Source organism: Bombina bombina, chromosome 7 (genome assembly GCF_027579735.1).
Source record: "Bombina bombina isolate aBomBom1 chromosome 7, aBomBom1.pri, whole genome shotgun sequence".
Taxonomy (NCBI): Eukaryota; Metazoa; Chordata; class Amphibia; order Anura; family Bombinatoridae; genus Bombina; species Bombina bombina.
The window spans coordinates 12,145,577-12,163,865 of NC_069505.1; the positions used below are offsets into that span (position 1 = coordinate 12,145,577).

An 18,289-nucleotide genomic window follows, 5' to 3' on the forward strand; every position below is an offset into this window, starting at 1 on the left:
CATGTTAAACGTTTTTGCTGGAATGTAGAATCGTTTACATTGCTGAGGTACTGTGTGAATAAATATTTGGGCATTATTTTCCACTTGGCAGCCTTTTTTGCTTTTATTTGTGACAGTTTCGTTTCTCTTCACTGCTGTGTGGGAGAGGGAGGGGCCGTTTTTGGCGCTCTTTGCTACGCATCAAAAAATTCCAGTCAGTTACTTTTATATTTCCTGCTTGATCCGGTTCATCTCTGACAGATCTCAGGGGTCTTCAAACTTCTTTGAAGGGAGGTAAATTCTCTCAGCAGAGCTGTGAGAATTCTTATAGTGACTGTGAATAAAAACGTTGCTTTGTATTTTTTATATCAAATTTAATTATTGTTATTTTACTAATGGGAACAAACCTTTGCTAAAAGTTGTGTTGTTTTAAAGTTTGATGCTATAACTGTTTTTCAGTTCATTATTTCAACTGTCATTTAATCGTTTAGTACCTCTTTGAGGCACAGTACGTTTTTGCTAAAAAAGATTATAACCAAGTTGTAAGTTTTTTTGCTAGTGTGTTAAACATGTCTGACTCAGAGGAAGATATCTGTGTCATTTGTTCCAATGCCAAGGTGGAGCCCAATAGAAATTTATGTACTAACTGTATTGATGCTACTTTAAATAAAAGTCAATCTGTACAATGTGAACAAATTTCACCAAACAGCGAGGGGAGAGTTATGCCGACTAACTCGCCTCACGCGGCAGTACCTGCATCTCCCGCCCGGGAGGTGCGTGATATTATGGCGCCTAGTACATCTGGGCGGCCATTACAGATAACATTACAAGATATGGCTACTGTTATGACTGAAGTTTTGTCTAAATTACCAGAACTAAGAGGCAAGCGTGATCACTCTGGGGTGAGAACAGAGTGCGCTGACAATGCTAGGGCCATGTCTGATACTGCGTCACAGCTCGCAGAGCATGAGGACGGAGAGCTTCATTCTGTGGGTGACGGTTCTGATCCAAACAGATTGGACTCAGATATTTCAAATTTTAAATTTAAATTGGAGAACCTCCGTGTATTACTAGGGGAGGTCTTAGCAGCTCTCAACGATTGTAACACCGTTGCAATACCAGAGAAACTGTGCAGGTTGGATAAATACTTTGCGGTACCGGCGAGTACTGAAGTTTTTCCTATACCTAAGAGACTAACTGAAATTGTTACTAAGGAGTGGGATAGACCCGGTGTGCCGTTCTCACCCCCTCCAATATTTAGAAAGATGTTTCCAATAGACGCCACCACTCGGGACTTATGGCAAACGGTCCCCAAGGTGGAGGGAGCAGTTTCTACTTTAGCTAAGCGTACCACTATCCCGGTGGAGGATAGCTGTGCTTTCTCAGATCCAATGGATAAAAAATTAGAGGGTTACCTTAAGAAAATGTTTGTTCAACAAGGTTTTATATTGCAACCCCTTGCATGTATCGCGCCGATTACGGCTGCGGCAGCATTTTGGATTGAGTCGCTGGAAGAGAACCTTAGTTCATCTACGCTAGACGACATTACGGACAGGCTTAGAGTCCTTAAACTAGCTAATTCTTTCATTTCGGAGGCCGTAGTACATTTAACCAAACTTACGGCTAAGAACTCAGGATTCGCCATACAGGCACGTAGGGCGCTGTGGCTAAAATCCTGGTCAGCAGATGTTACTTCTAAGTCCAAATTACTTAATATACCTTTCAAGGGGCAGTCTTTATTTGGGCCCGGTTTGAAAGAAATTATCGCTGACATTACAGGAGGTAAGGGCCACGCCCTACCCCAAGACAAAGCCAAAGCTAAGGCTAGACAGTCTAATTTTCGTCCCTTTCGGAATTTCAAAACAGGAGCAGCATCAACCTCCACTGCACCAAAACAGGAAGGAGCTGTTGCTCGTTACAGGCAAGGCTGGAAGCCTAACCAGGCCTGGAACAAGAGCAAGCAGGCCAGGAAACCTGCTGCTGCCCCAAAGACAGCATGAATCGAGAGCCCCCGATCCGGGACCGGATCTAGTGGGGGGCAGACTCTCTCTCTTCGCCCAGGCCTGGGCAAGAGATGTTCAGGATCCCTGGGCACTAGAGATCATATCTCAGGGATACCTTCTAGACTTCAAATTATCTCCCCCAAGAGGGAGATTTCATCTGTCAAGATAAAGAAAGAAGCGTTTCTACGCTGCGTACAAGATCTGTTATTAATGGGAGTGATCCATCCGGTTCCGCGGTCGGAACAAGGACAAGGGTTCTACTCAAACCTGTTTGTGGTTCCCAAAAAAGAGGGAACTTTCAGGCCAATCTTAGATTTAAAGATTCTAAACAAATTCCTAAGAGTTCCATCGTTCAAAATGGAAACTATTCGGACAATTTTACCCATGATCCAAGAGGGTCAGTACATGACCACTGTGGATTTAAAGGATGCTTACCTTCACATTCCGATCCACAAAGATCATCACCGGTATCTAAGGTTTGCCTTCTTAGACAGGCACTACCAGTTTGTAGCTCTTCCATTCGGATTGGCTACGGCTCCAAGAATCTTCACAAAGGTTCTGGGTGCCCTTCTGGCGGTACTAAGACCGCGAGGGATTTCGGTAGCTCCGTACCTAGACGACATTCTAATACAAGCTTCAGGCTTTCAAACTGCCAAGTCTCATACAGAGTTAGTTCTGGCATTTCTAAGGTCGCATGGATGGAAAGTGAACGAAAAGAAGAGTTCTCTCTTTCCTCTCACAAGAGTTCCATTCTTGGGGACTCTTATAGATTCTGTAGAAATGAAGATTTACCTGACAGAAGACAGGTTAACAAAGCTTCAAAATGCATGCCGTGTCCTTCATTCCATTCAACACCCGTCAGTAGCTCAATGCATGGAGGTGATCGGCTTAATGGTAGCGGCAATGGACATAGTACCTTTTGCACGCCTACATCTCAGACCGCTGCAATTATGCATGCTAAGTCAGTGGAATGGGGATTACTCAGATTTGTCCCCTACTCTGAATCTAAATCAAGAGACCAGAAATTCTCTTCTATGGTGGCTTTATCGGCCACACCTGTCCAGGGGGATGCCATTCAGCAGGCCAGACTGGACAATTGTAACAACAGACGCCAGCCTACTAGGTTGGGGCGCTGTCTGGAATTCTCTGAAGGCTCAGGGACTATGGAATCAGGAGGAGAGTCTCCTGCCAATAAACATTCTGGAATTGAGAGCGGTTCTCAATGCCCTTCTGGCTTGGCCCCAGTTAACAACTCGGGGGTTCATCAGGTTTCAGTCGGACAACATCACGACTGTAGCTTACATCAACCATCAGGGAGGGACAAGAAGCTCCCTAGCAATGATGGAAGTATCAAAGATAATTCGCTGGGCAGAGTCTCACTCTTGCCACCTGTCAGCAATCCACATCCCGGGAGTGGAGAACTGGGAGGCGGATTTCTTGAGTCGCCAGACTTTTCATCCGGGGGAGTGGGAACTTCATCCGGAGGTCTTTGCCCAAATACTTCGACGTTGGGGCAAACCAGAGATAGATCTCATGGCGTCTCGCCAGAACGCCAAACTTCCTCGCTACGGGTCCAGATCCAGGGATCCGGAAGCAGTTCTGATAGATGCTTTGACAGCACCTTGGAACTTCGGGATGGCTTATGTGTTTCCACCCTTCCCGCTGCTTCCTCGATTGATTGCCAAAATCAAACAGGAGAGAGCATCAGTAATTCTAATAGCACCTGCATGGCCACGCAGGACTTGGTATGCAGATCTAGTGGACATGTCATCCTGTCCGCCTTGGTCTCTACCTCTAAGACAGGACCTTCTGATACAGGGTCCATTCAAACATCAAAATCTAACTTCTCTGAAGCTGACTGCTTGGAAATTGAACGCTTGATTTTATCAAAACGTGGTTTTTCTGAGTCGGTTATTGATACCCTGATTCAGGCTAGGAAGCCTGTTACCAGAAGGATTTACCATAAAATATGGCGGAAATACCTATACTGGTGCGAATCCAAAGGTTACTCCTGGAGTAAGGTTAGGATCGCTAGGATATTGTCTTTTCTACAAGAAGGCTTAGAAAAGGGTTTATCAGCTAGCTCATTAAAGGGACAGATTTCAGCTCTGTCCATCTTGTTACACAGGCGTCTGTCAGAAGATCCAGACGTCCAGGCCTTTTGTCAGGCTCTAGCTAGGATCAAGCCTGTGTTTAAGGCTGTTGCTCCGCCATGGAGTTTAAACTTAGTTCTTAACGTTTTACAGGGTGTTCCGTTTGAACCCCTTCATTCCATTGATATAAAATTGTTATCTTGGAAAGTTCTGTTTTTAATGGCTATTTCCTCGGCTCGAAGAGTTTCTGAGTTATCAGCCTTACATTGTGATTCCCCTTATCTGATTTTTCACTCAGACAAGGTAGTTCTGCGTACTAAACCTGGGTTCTTACCTAAGGTAGTCACTAACAGGAACATCAATCAAGAGATTGTTGTTCCATCCCTGTGTCCAAATCCTTCTTCAAAGAAGGAACGTCTTCTACACAATCTGGATGTAGTTCGTGCCCTCAAGTTCTACTTGCAGGCAACTAAAGATTTTCGCCAAACTTCTTCCCTGTTTGTCGTTTATTCTGGACAGAGGAGAGGTCAAAAAGCTTCTGCTACCTCTCTCTCTTTTTGGCTTCGTAGCATAATACGTTTAGCCTATGAGACTGCTGGACAGCAGCCTCCTGAAAGAATTACAGCCCACTCCACTAGAGCTGTGGCTTCCACTTGGGCCTTTAAGAATGAGGCCTCTGTTGAACAGATTTGCAAGGCTGCAACTTGGTCTTCGCTTCATACTTTTTCCAAATTTTACAAATTTGACACTTTTGCTTCTTCGGAGGCTATTTTTGGGAGAAAGGTTCTTCAGGCAGTGGTTCCTTCTGTATAATGAGCCTGCCTATCCCTCCCGTCATCCGTGTACTTTTGCTTTGGTATTGGTATCCCAGAAGTAATGATGACCCGTGGACTGATCACACATAACAGAAGAAAACATAATTTATGCTTACCTGATAAATTCCTTTCTTCTGTTGTGTGATCAGTCCACGGCCCGCCCTGTTTTAAGGCAGGTAAATATTTTTTAAATTATACTCCAGTCACCACTTCACCCTTGGTTACTCCTTTCTCGTTGATTCTTGGTCGAATGACTGGGACTGACGTAGAGGGGAGGAGCTATATGCAGCTCTGCTGGGTGAATCCTCTTGCATTTCCTGTTGGGGAGGAGTTATATCCCAGAAGTAATGATGACCCGTGGACTGATCACACAACAGAAGAAAGGAATTTATCAGGTAAGCATAAATTATGTTATTATACAGGCAGAACCCAGTTCATAAATAAATATATATAGTGAATATTAACTTTGAAATGACATGAAAAATAAAAAATTTAATGTTACACCCTAACCAAAACAATATTATGGATAAAAAGGGCCTAAAATCTGGATGGAGGGGGGGGGGGGCAGCTCAAAACCTAAATATGCCACTAATTTACATGCATTATTACAAATTATGCAGACACGGATCCAGTGTATGAACTGAGGCAATAGATAAAACTTTAGTTTAGTTTGCAATCCATAAATACAAAGACAAGCTGAGCATACATTTTTTAATCTGATGCCTTTTATGCCTATTTCGCCACTTTGTCACAAAGTAATACTAATCATTGCTTTGCATTTAGCGAAACGCGTAATGTATAAGTTAATAATTATTTGTATCTAAGGTTTTCAGAGTGTTTTCTAACATAAAACTATTCCCTTTTATATGGGACTATTAAAATTGATGGTAAATTGAAATCAGTTAATGAATTGATTAAAAAGCCAAAGACAGTCACAAGCCAATATTGTCATTACCAGAAATAATTTAATTTTAAGATTTTCACAGTCATTCTAAACTTTTAGGGAAAAAAGTAATTATGTACAGACATTATAATCCATTTATTTTTCCTGGGAAGACTGGATAACATTTTTAAGAATTGTTCTTTAATGAGTTTTCAATAAAGCTTTTGCGTTTCTGGATCTATAACCCTGAGTGCAGCTGTATCTTTATTTTCATATATTGGCAAAGGCTTTTCTCCAACATTGGTGTGTCCGGTCCACGGCGTCATCCTTACTTGTGGGAATATTCTCTTCCCCAACAGGAAACGGCAAAGAGCACAGCAAAAGCTGCCCATATAGCCCCCCCTCTGGCTCCGCCCCCCAGTCATTCTCTTTGCCGCTCTGAACAAGTAGCATCTCCACGGAGATGGTGAAGAGTATGTGGTGTTAGTTGTAGTTTTTTATTCTTCTATCAAGAGTTTGTTATTTTAAAATAGTGCCGGTTTGTACTATTTACTCTAAAACAGAAAAGGATGAAGAGTTCTGTTTAAAAGAGGAGTATGATTTTAACAGCAGTAACTAAAATCAATTGCTGTTCCCACGCAGGACTGTTGAGCCCAGAGAACTTCAGTTGGGGGGAACAGTTTGCAGACTTTTCTGCTCAAGGTATGACTAGTCCATTTTCTAACAAGACTTAGTAATGCTAGAAGACTGTCATTTTCCCTCTTTGGGATCGGTAAGCCATTTTCTTAGACTCATAACAGAATGAAGGCTTATTAATGGGCTATATACTGGTTGACACTATTGTGGGCAAGATCGATTGATTTATTCGATATTTATATGTTGTTTGAAGTGTTTTAAAACTTGAAAATACTTTGGTAACGTTTTTAAGCGCCAGGCAGTCGTTTAGACACCTTTTCCAGTCAGGAAGGGCCTTTCACTCTAGTAGGCAGAGCCTAATTTTCGCGCCTTAATTGCGCAGTTTCTTCTGGATGCAGTGCATGCAGCTTCATGTGAGAGGGTCTGGTGGCCATTAAAAACGTTTCTGGAAGGCTTATTTCTGTGGCGAATAACCCCCAAGGACAGGTGAAGCCGCAGCAAACGCTGTGACTGGGACTGTAGTGGGTTTAAAATTGTTAATTTGATAAAATAGCTCCGGTTTCCTCATTTAAGGGGTTACAAACTTAAAAATTGGTGTGCAATACTTTCAAAGCATTAAGACACTAGGGTGCAAATTTGGTAAGGATCGGATATTTCCTTCATAGTTTTTCACACATTCAGAAATAAAGTGTGCTCTGTTTAACATTTAAAGAGACAGTAACGGTTTTGTTTAAAAACGGTTTTATTGCATTAATAGCCTGTATAAGCCTGTCTAACATGTCTGTACCTTCAGATAGAACATGTTCTGTATGTATGGAGGCCAAGGTGGCCCCCCCTTTAAATGTATGTGAAAATTGTGCCATGGCGTCCAGACAAAGTAAGGACAGTACTGTCACATTTAATAAGGTTGCCCAAGATGATTCCTCAAATGAAGGTAGTGGGGGTAGTTCACTATCCTCTCCTTCTGTGTCAATACCAGTTATGCCCGCGCAGGTGACACCTAGTACATCTAGCGCGCCAATGCTTGTTACTATGCAACAATTAACGGCAGTAATGGATAATTCTATAGCTAATATTTTATCCAAAATGCCAGCATTTCAAAGAAAGCGTGATTGCTCAGTTTTAAATACAGTGGAAGAGCAAGAATGCGCTGACGATAATTTATCTGTCATACCCTCACACCAGTCAGAATTGGCAGTGAGGGAGGGTCTGTCGGAGGGAGAAATTTCTGATTCAGGAAGAGTTTCTCAACAGGCAGAACCTGATGTTGTGACGTTTAAATTTAAGTTAGAGCATCTCCGCGCCTTACTTAAGGAGGTACTAACTACTCTGGATGATTGTGACTCTTTGGTCATTCCAGAAAAATTGTGCAAAATGGACAAATTCCTAGAGGTCCCTGTGCACCCTGATGCCTTTCCGATACCTAAAAGGGTGGCGGACATAGTGACTAAGGAGTGGGAGAAACCAGGCATACCTTTTGTCCCACCTCCTATATTTAAGAAAATGTTCCCCATGGTCGACCCAAGGAAGGACGCATGGCAAACAGTCCCTAAGGCTGAGGGGGCAGTTTCTACGCTAGCCAAACGCACGACTATTCCCATTGAGGACAATTGTGCTTTCAAAGATCCTATGGATACAAAATTGGAGGGTTTGCTTAAAAAGATTTTTGTTCAGCAAGGTTTCCTCCTCCAACCAATTTCGTGCATTATTCCTGTCACTACGGCGGCGTGTTTTTGGTTTGATGAACTAGAAAAGTCGCTCAATAAGGAGACTCCATATGAGGAAGTCATGGACAGAATTCACGCACTTAAGTTAGCTAATTCCTTTATTTTAGATGCCGCTTTGCAGTTGGCGAGGTTAGCGGCGAAAAATTCAGGTTTAGCAATTGTGGCGCGCAGAGCGCTCTGGCTAAAGTCTTGGTCGGCGGATGTGTCTTCCAAGACAAAATTACTTAATATTCCTTTCAAAGGTAAGACCCTTTTTGGGCCAGAATTGAAGGAGATTATTTCAGACATCACTGGGGGAAAGGGCCATGCCCTCCCACAGGATAGGCCTTTTAAGGCTAAGAATAAGTCCAATTTTCGTAACTTCAGGAACGGACCGTCTCCTAACTCTGCAGTCTCTAGACAAGAGGGTAACACTTCCCAGGCTAAGCCAGCTTGGAAACCAATGCAAGGCTGCAACAAGGGCAAACAGGCCAAGAAGCCTGCTGCTGCTACCAAGACAGCATGAAGGAGTAGCCCCCGATCCGGGACCGGATCTAGTAGGGGGCAGACTTTCTCTCTTTGCTCGGGCTTGGGCAAGAGATGTTCCGGATCCCTGGGCACTAGAAATAGTCTCTCAGGGTTATCTTCTAGAATTCAAGGAACTTCCTCCAAGGGGAAGGTTTCACATGTCTCGCTTATCTTCAGACCAGATAAAGAGACAGGCATTCTTAAATTGCGTAGGAGACCTTTTAAAGATGGGAGTGATACACCCAGTTCCAACAGCGGAACAAGGTCAGGGGTTTACTCAAACCTGTTTGTAGTTACCAAAAAAGAGGGAACTTTCAGACCAATTCTGGATTTAAAAATTCTAAACAAATTCCTCAGAGTTCCATCGTTCAAAATGGAAACCATTCGAACAATTTTACCTACAATCCAGGAGGGTCAATATATGACTACCGTGGATGCATACCTACATATTCCTATCCACAAAGATCATCATCAGTTCCTAAGGTTCGCCTTTTGTCATGGTCCTATCTTACACATTCCACCTTAATATATACTTTGCCATATCAAGCCTATACCACCTTAACATTGTCTCCTCCTGCCTATAAAGCCTGCACTGTCTAATTACTCTTTGCTGGTTTATTGAAGTGATTAACTCACAACTCCAGCTTGTATCCTGGTGAAAGAAAGTACTCGGCTGCATTTAAACTACTTCACTTGCACACCTTGGCAAAAGCGCTGCTTGTTGTCTTCCTACCTGGCTTCCTCTGACGTCACTGCAAGCCATTCACTCCTCACACGCTGCTCAGGCCTGGCAGCGTTCCAACTTCACAGCGTGCACAGACTTCCAGCTGCTCTGACACAGCCTTCCGGATCTCAAGCACTCACAGTGCCTTCAGCTTGCAACAAGTATAGCGACACATGAGGTTATCAGGTTCCGTATAAGCTTTTACTTGTAGTGTTCTAAGTCTGCTACTCTCACTACTTCCATATTTAAGCTTGCCATAATATTGACATTCCTCTATGTGTTACACTGTATAAATCTGCCAGCAAGCTACTAGTACTACCATTACTAAATGGTTATATTAACTCCTCACCTGCAGTGTGCCATATTAAACATGCTATGAGTACTAATCAGGGTATTTTCCTTAACTAGTTACTGCTCCTGTCTTGAGAAATATATATCCTTTGTTCTGCCTCTAAAGCATTCCTGTATTCATTACTCTTTGATATTGGAAGCTTATTGAGGCAATATAAATACAGATTAGGATTATATGCTTCCTTACTAGCAAGCATATTTCCCAGTTTGTTACATTAACATATTACCACAGTTCTACTTCTAAAGTACTAAAGATAAGTAAAGAATTGTCACATAAACAAGTGATTTCTTACATAATAAACCAGCCTTAAAAAAAAAAATAAAAAAAAAAAAAATTTGTAACTATGGAGCCATCAGATGTGGCCCCCCAGCTACATAATTTAAACCAGCGCCTGGACAACTTAACTCAGGCATTTAGAGATATACAGGTGGAAAACCAAAGTCTCAAAGCCTGTCTTAGAGAAGTGTTGGCCAATAGGAATGCTGGAAATGACCACCAGGCTGAGCCCCAGGTTTCTTACCCTGAGAAATTTACTGGTGATAGATCCACTTTTTGCCAGTTCAGAAACGCCTGCCTGTTGTTATTCGATTTAAAACCGAGAACTTATCCTACAGACAGATCCAAAGTATTAACTGTTCTCTCATACCTGCGAGGGGAACCTCGGGCCTGGGCTGACTCATTTTATGAGTCCCAGGACCCAATTCTGAATTCTTTTGATGCCTTCTTAAAGGCTTTATCCAACCTTTATGATGATCCTTATCGTCAGATTACTGCTGAGACTAAACTCAGAGGACTCAAACAGTTAAAAGCTCCAGTGGAGGAGTATATTACTCGTTTCAAGATTTGGGCCAGAGATTCGCTCTGGAATGAGGTCTCTCTCAAGAATCAGTATCGAATGGGGTTGTCAGAGGAAGTAAAGGACGAACTCTCCAGAACTGGCATACCAGATCGCCTAGAGGATTTCTATACTTTAACAACTACTATAGATCGCAGGCTCCGAGAGCGAAGGCAGGAAAAAGGTAGTTCTAGCCACCCCACACGCCGCTTGCTCCCGACTCCGCCTACTGCTACTGCTCCCCCTGACCAGCCTATGGACATTAGCTTTCTGAGAGGACCTCTCACTATGCAAGAAAAGACCAGACGCCGTAATCTCAATCTGTGTATGTATTGTGCTGGTACGCAGCATGTGGTTAAGGATTGTCCCCTGCTTCTGAAGCAAAAGCGAGGTAAGACAAAATCAAATAGTAACTGTCTTCACACAAAGTCAGCTACATCAACTTACTTTACCTTACCTTTACAATTACAGTGGGATCAGCACAGGATCAGCAGTAACGCCATCGTTGATACAGGCGCTTGTACCAATTTCATTGATGTTCGTTTGGTTCATTCTAATAAAATTCCTTTTCAGTTAAAAAGCATTCCACTGCCTCTCAAAGTCATTGACGGGTCACATTTAGCTTCTGGTCCGGTGTCACATCAAACTGTCCCTCTGTTAGTCACAACTCCCTCTGGTCACACTGAAACAATTACTTTCAATATCATATCCTCTCCTATTTACCCTATTGTACTGGGAATCTCTTGGCTTCGTTTACACCAACCCACTCTGCATTGGTCCACTCTTTCTCTCTCCTTCCCCTCCTCTTACTGTTCTAACACTTGCTTCCCTAGGAAACATATTTTGATCACATCCACTCCTGTCATACCAGTTGAATATTCTGATTTTTCAAACGTTTTCGATAAAAAAGAGGCAGAGGTATTGCCTCCCCATAGGGCCTATGATTGCCCCATAGATCTGCTGCCTGGTGCAACCATACCTCATGGTCATATTTATCCCCTCTCAAGACCTGAGTTACAACACCTTAAAACTTATATTACTGAGAATTTAAAAAAAGGGTTCATCCGTCCCTCCACCTCACCTGCAGCAGCAGCTATGCTTTTTGTAAAGAACAAGGATGGGTCTTTACGCCCGATAATAGATTATCGCGAGCTGAACAAAATAACAATAAAAAACAGATACCCACTACCTCTCATCCCAGAACTGATTGAGAGGTTACGTGGCGCCACAGTGTTCACTAAACTAGATCTGAGGGGTGCCTATAACCTTGTCAGAATAAGAGCCGGGGACGAGTGGCTGACCGCATTTAGGACTAGGTATGGTCTCTATGAGTATACGGTTATGCCATTCGGTCTGTGCAATGCCCCGGCGACATTCCAGAACTTCATTAATGATATTTTTAGAGATGTCCTTGACACGTTTTTGGTTGTCTACTTAGACGACATTCTTATTTACTCACCCTCTTTGACAGAACATATACAACATGTCAGGCTTGTGTTGTCTAGACTACAAACACATAGACTCTATGTTAAATTAGAAAAATGTTTGTTTCACGTCACAGAGGTGTCTTTCTTGGGTTATCACATCAGTAAGGGTCAGATAAAGATGGAGGATAACAAAATTTCAGCCATATCATCATGGCCTATACCCTCTTCTGTGAAAGAAGTTCAAAGGTTCTTGGGCTTCGCAAATTTTTATAGACGCTTTATTCAAAACTTTGCTGCCATCACAAAACCCCTGACAAATCTGACTAAGGGAAAGACTCCATTTTGTTGGACACCTGAGGCTCAAACCGCCTTTGACCAATTAAAGCATCTCTTTACCACCTCTCCGATACTCCATCTACCAAACACAAAGTGTCAATTCGTATTAGAGGTTGACGCATCAGAATATGCCATTGGCTCCGTGTTATCCCAGAGATCCACTCCTAAGGACTCATTACATCCTGTGTCTTATTTCTCTAGGCTCCTGACACCAGCTGAGCTGAATTATCCAGTTGGTGAAAAGGAGTTGTTGGCTATTAAGTCATCCTTTGACCAATGGAGGCATTTATTGGAGGGTACGGAGCAACCTATAGTGATATTTACTGATCATAAGAATCTACAGTATCTCCAGACAAACAGAACTCTTTCTGCTCGACAGCTCCGCTGGAGCCTCTACTTCTCTCGTTTCTCCTTCCACATTGCCTACCGTCCTGGCATACGGAATGGAAAGGCAGATGCTTTATCTAGAAGGGATAAAAAGCCTGAGTCTACTCAATTTCCATCCACCATCATTCCAAAATCTTCTTTTGTAGGTCTTCTATCAAATGATCTCACAGATCTAAAAACACATCAACAACAAGACATTACTAAGACCGCTTACACGCTTACCCCTGATAATGCTGGAATCCTCTACAAGGATTCAAGGCTATATGTTCCACCCTCGCTGCGAGATCAGGCAGTGTCCATTGCCCATGCTTCATTATTAGCAGGTCATATGGGTATACACAAGACACTTGACCTTCTACAGAGGTATTTTTGGTGGCCTTCTATGAGAACCACTGTTAAAGAATACATCAAACTCTGCGTTACCTGTCAAACCTGTAAGCCCTCACACCAACCACCTCTGGGTTTACTACAGAACCTCCCTATTCCCGAATTTCCGTGGACTTCTGTCTCCATGGACTTTGTAGTTGATTTGCCTAAATCTGAAGGTTACACCGTCATTTTTGTTGTTGTGGATCTCATGTCAAAGATGGCACATTTCATTCCAACCGAAACTCTACCCACTGCACAAAAATCAGCTCAGTTATTTCTTAGAGAGATTATTCGTTTACATGGAATACCCACTACAGTACTCAGCGACAGAGGCTCACAATTCACCTCAAAATTTTGGAGACATCTTTGTAGCTCACTAGACATACATCAGTGTTTGACCACATCGTACCACCCACAGACCAATGGACAGTGTGAGAGAACCAACCAGTGGCTGGAGCAATTTTTACGTTGCTACTGTTCCCACAAACAAGAATCTTGGGCCACGTACCTCCCACATGCTGAGTTTGCATATAATAATACCACCAATACTTCTACGGGGTTTTCTCCCTTTTATATCAATTCAGGCTACCATCCCCGATTTCATCCATTGCCTATGACACACTCACCTTGTCCTCAGGTGAATGATCTCGTCAATTCCATCAAGCAGACTTACGTCGCCATACAGGATAACATCAAGCAAGCACAGGCCACCCAAAAGAGGTTCTATGACCTACGCCATCGCCCTCATCCTACCTACGCTGTAGGACAAAAAGTCTGGTTATCGGCAAAGAATCTGAGGATTCCAACTCCTTGCAAGAAGTTTAACAAGCTTTTTGTTGGTCCTTTTTCTATCATTGCTCTTCCAAACCCGGTTACGGTGACTCTACAGCTTCCTCCCACTTACCGCATTCACCCGACATTTCATGTGTCCCTCATCAAGCCTTGCTACTCTTCTACCCCTCTATCAGCCACTTCCCTGGGTTCTCCTACCCCGGATCCTGAGTACGAGGTCCAGGCCATTCTGGACTCTAGACGTTGGCATGGTGAACTGCAGTATCTGGTTCATTGGTCCGGGTACGACTCTTCGGAGGACTCTTGGGAACCCGCTTCAAATCTCTCTGCAGATAGGTTGGTCTCTTTGTTTCATCTGAGGCATCCGGATCGTCCTTCTCCCTGAAACCTCTTTGATGTTTCCTTGGGGGGGGAGTATGTCATGGTCCTTTCTTACACATTCCACCTTAATATATACTTTGCCATATCAAGCCTATACCACCTTAACATTGTCTCCTCCTGCCTATAAAGCCTGCACTGTCTAATTACTCTTTGCTGGTTTATTGAAGTGATTAACTCACAACTCCAGCTTGTATCCTGGTGAAAGAAAGTACTCGGCTGCATTTAAACTACTTCACTTGCACACCTTGGCAAAAGCCCTGCTTGTTGTCTTCCTACCTGGCTTCCTCTGACGTCACTGCAAGCCATTCACTCCTCACACGCTGCTCAGGCCTGGCAGCGTTCCAACTTCACAGCGTGCACAGACTTCCAGCTGCTCTGACACAGCCTTCCGGATCTCAAGCACTCACAGTGCCTTCAGCTTGCAACAAGTATAGCGACACATGAGGTTATCAGGTTCCGTATAAGCTTTTACTTGTAGTGTTCTAAGTCTGCTACTCTCACTACTTCCATATTTAAGCTTGCCATAATATTGACATTCCTCTATGTGTTACACTGTATAAATCTGCCAGCAAGCTACTAGTACTACCATTACTAAATGGTTATATTAACTCCTCACCTGCAGTGTGCCATATTAAACATGCTATGAGTACTAATCAGGGTATTTTCCTTAACTAGTTACTGCTCCTGTCTTGAGAAATATATATCCTTTGTTCTGCCTCTAAAGCATTCCTGTATTCATTACTCTTTGATATTGGAAGCTTATTGAGGCAATATAAATACAGATTAGGATTATATGCTTCCTTACTAGCAAGCATATTTCCCAGTTTGTTACATTAACATATTACCACAGTTCTACTTCTAAAGTACTAAAGATAAGTAAAGAATTGTCACATAAACAAGTGATTTCTTACACCTTTCTAGACACGCATTACCAGTTCGTGGCTCTTCCGTTCGGTTTAGCCACTGCTCCCAGAATCTTCACAAAGGTGCTAGGGTCCCTTCTAGCGGTTCTAAGACCGAGGGGCATTGCAGTGGCACCTTACCTAGACGACATTCTAATCCAAGCGTCGTTCCTTTACAGATCAAAGGCTCATACAGACATTGTATTAGCTTTTCTCAGGTCTCACGGGTGGAAGGTGAACGTGGAAAAGAGTCCCCTGTCCCCGTCTACAAGAGTTCCCTTTCTGGGAACAATAATAGATTCTGTAGAAATGAAGATCTTTCTGACAGAGGTCAGAAAATTAAAGCTTCTAAAGGCTTGTCAAGTTCTTCAATCTATTCCTCAGCCTTCCATAGCTCAGTGCATGGAAGTAATAGGTCTAATGGTTGCAGCAATGGACGTGGTTCCTTTTGCTCGAATTCTTCTAAGACCATTGCAACTGTGCATGCTCAGACAGTGGAATGGGGATTATGCAGACTTGTCTCCCCAGATTCAAGTAGACCAGTTAACCAGAGACTCACTCCGTTGGTGGTTGACTCAGGATCACCTGTCTCAGGGAATAAGTTTCCGCAGACCAGAGTGGGTCATTGTCACGACCAACGCCAGTCTATTAGGCTGGGGCGCGGTCTGGGACTCCCTGAAAGCTCAGGGTCTATGGTCTCGGGAAGAGTCTCTTCTCCCGATAAACATCCTGGAACTGAGAGCGATATTCAATGCGCTCCGGGCTTGGCCTCAACTAGCGAAGGCCGGATTCATAAGATTCCAGTCGGACAACATGACGACTGTAGCTTACATCAACCATCAGGGAGGAACAAAGAGTTCCTTGGCGATGAGAGAGGTATCCAAGATCATCAAATGGGCGGAGGATCACTCCTGCCATCTATCTGCAATTCACATCCCAGGAGTAGACAACTGGGAGGCGGATTATTTGAGTCGTCAGACTTTCCATCCGGGGGAGTGGGAACTCCACCCGGAGGTCTTTGCCCAGTTAACTCAACTATGGGGCATTCCAGACATGGATCTGATGGCGTCTCGTCAGAACTTCAAGGTTCCTTGCTACGGGTCCAGATCCAGGGATCCCAAGGCGGCTCTATTGGATGCATTAGTGGCGCCTTGGTCGTTCAACCTAGCTTATGTGTTTCCACCGTTTCCTCTCCTTCCCAGGCTCGTAGCCAGGATCAAACAGGAGAAGGCCTCGGTGATTCTGATAGCTCCTGCTTGGCCACGCAGGACTTGGTATGCAGACCTGGTGAATATGTCATCGGCTCCACCATGGAAGCTACCTTTGAGACAGGATCTTCTAGTTCAAGGTCCATTCGAACATCCAAATCTAGTTTCTCTGCAGCTGACTGCTTGGAAATTGAACGCTTGATTTTATCCAAGCGTGGGTTTTCAAATTCAGTGATAGATACTCTGGTCCAAGCCAGAAAACCTGTGACTAGAAAGATTTACCATAAAATATGGAAAAAAAATATCTGTTGGTGTGAATCCAAGGGATTCTCCTGGAGTAAAATTAAAATTCCTAAGATTCTTTCCTTTCTCCAAGAGGGTTTGGATAAAGGGTTGTCAGCGAGTTCTCTTAAAGGACAGATTTCTGCTTTATCTGTTTTGTTACACAAACGTCTGACAGCTGTGCCAGATGTACAAGCTTTTGTACAGGCTTTGGTCAGAATCAAGCCTGTTTACTGACCCATGACTCCTCCTTGGAGTCTAAATTTAGTTCTTTCAGTTCTTCAAGGGGTTCCGTTTGAACCTTTACATTCCATAGATATTAAGTTACTATCTTGGAAAGTTCTGTTTTTGGTTGCTATTTCTTCTGCTAGAAGAGTTTCTGAATTATCTGCTTTGCAGTGTGATCCACCCTATCTGGTGTTCCATTCAGATAAGGTCGTTTTGCGTACCAAGCCTGGTTTTCTTCCAAAAGTAGTTTCCAACAAGAATATTAACCAGGAAATAGTTGTTCCTTCTCTGTGTCCGAATCCAGTTTCAAAGAAGGAACGTTTGTTACACAATTTAGATGTGGTCCGTGCTTTAAAGTTCTATTTAGACGCAACAAAGGATTTCAGACAAACTTCATCTTTGTTTGTCGTTTACTCTGGTAAGAGGAGAGGACAAAAAGCTACTGCTACCTCTCTTTCTTTCTGGCTGAAAAGCATCATCCGATTGGCTTATGAGACTGCCGGACGGCAGCCTCCTGAACGAATCACAGCTCACTCTACTAGGGCTGTGGCTTCCACATGGGCTTTCAAGAACGAGGCTTCTGTTGATCAGATATGTAAGGCAGCGACTTGGTCTTCTCTGCACACTTTTGCCAAATTTTACAAATTCGATACTTATGCTTCTTCGGAGGCTATTTTTGGGAGAAAGGTTTTGCAAGCCGTGGTGCCTTCCGTTTAGGTAACCTGATTTGCTCCCTCCCTTCATCCATGTCCTAAAGCTTTGGTATTGGTTTCCACAAGTAAGGATGACGCCGTGGACCGGACACACCAATGTTGGAGAAAACAGAATTTATGCTTACCTGATACATTTCTTTCTCCAACGGTGTGTCCGGTCCACGGCCCGCCCTGGTTTTTTAATCGGGTTTGAAAAATTTCTTTCTCTATACACTACAGTCACCACGGCACCCTATAGTTTCTCCTTTCTTTCATGTAATTAGCAAGAGTCCATGAGCTAGTGACGTATGGGATATACATTCCTACCAGGAGGGGCAAAGTTTCCCAAACCTCAAAATGCCTACAAATACACCCCTCACCACACCCACAAATCAGTTTTACAAACTTTGCCTCCTATGGAGGTGGTGAAGTAAGTTTGTGCTAGATTCTACGTTGATATGCGCTCCGCAGCAGGTTGGAGCCCGGTTTTCCTCTCAGCGTGCAGTGAATGTCAGAGGGATGTGAGGAGAGTATTGCCTGTTTGAATTCAATGATCTCCTTCTAGGGGGCTATTTCATAGGTTCTCTGTTATCGGTCGTAGAGATTCATCTCTTACCTCCCTTTTCAGATCGACGATATACTCTTATATATATATACCATTACCTCTGCTGATTTTCGTTTCAGTACTGGTTTTGCTTTCTACAAACATGTGAGTGTCCTGGGGTAAGTAA

General features: G+C 43.4%; 1 protein-coding gene across 1 annotated transcript in view; it reads left to right on the forward strand.

Annotated features, from left to right (window-relative positions):
* Window positions 1–18,289, forward strand: part of B3GAT3 (beta-1,3-glucuronyltransferase 3) — a gene marked incomplete in the record, with an annotated part of 130,042 nt that overhangs the window by 109,363 nt on the left and 2,390 nt on the right.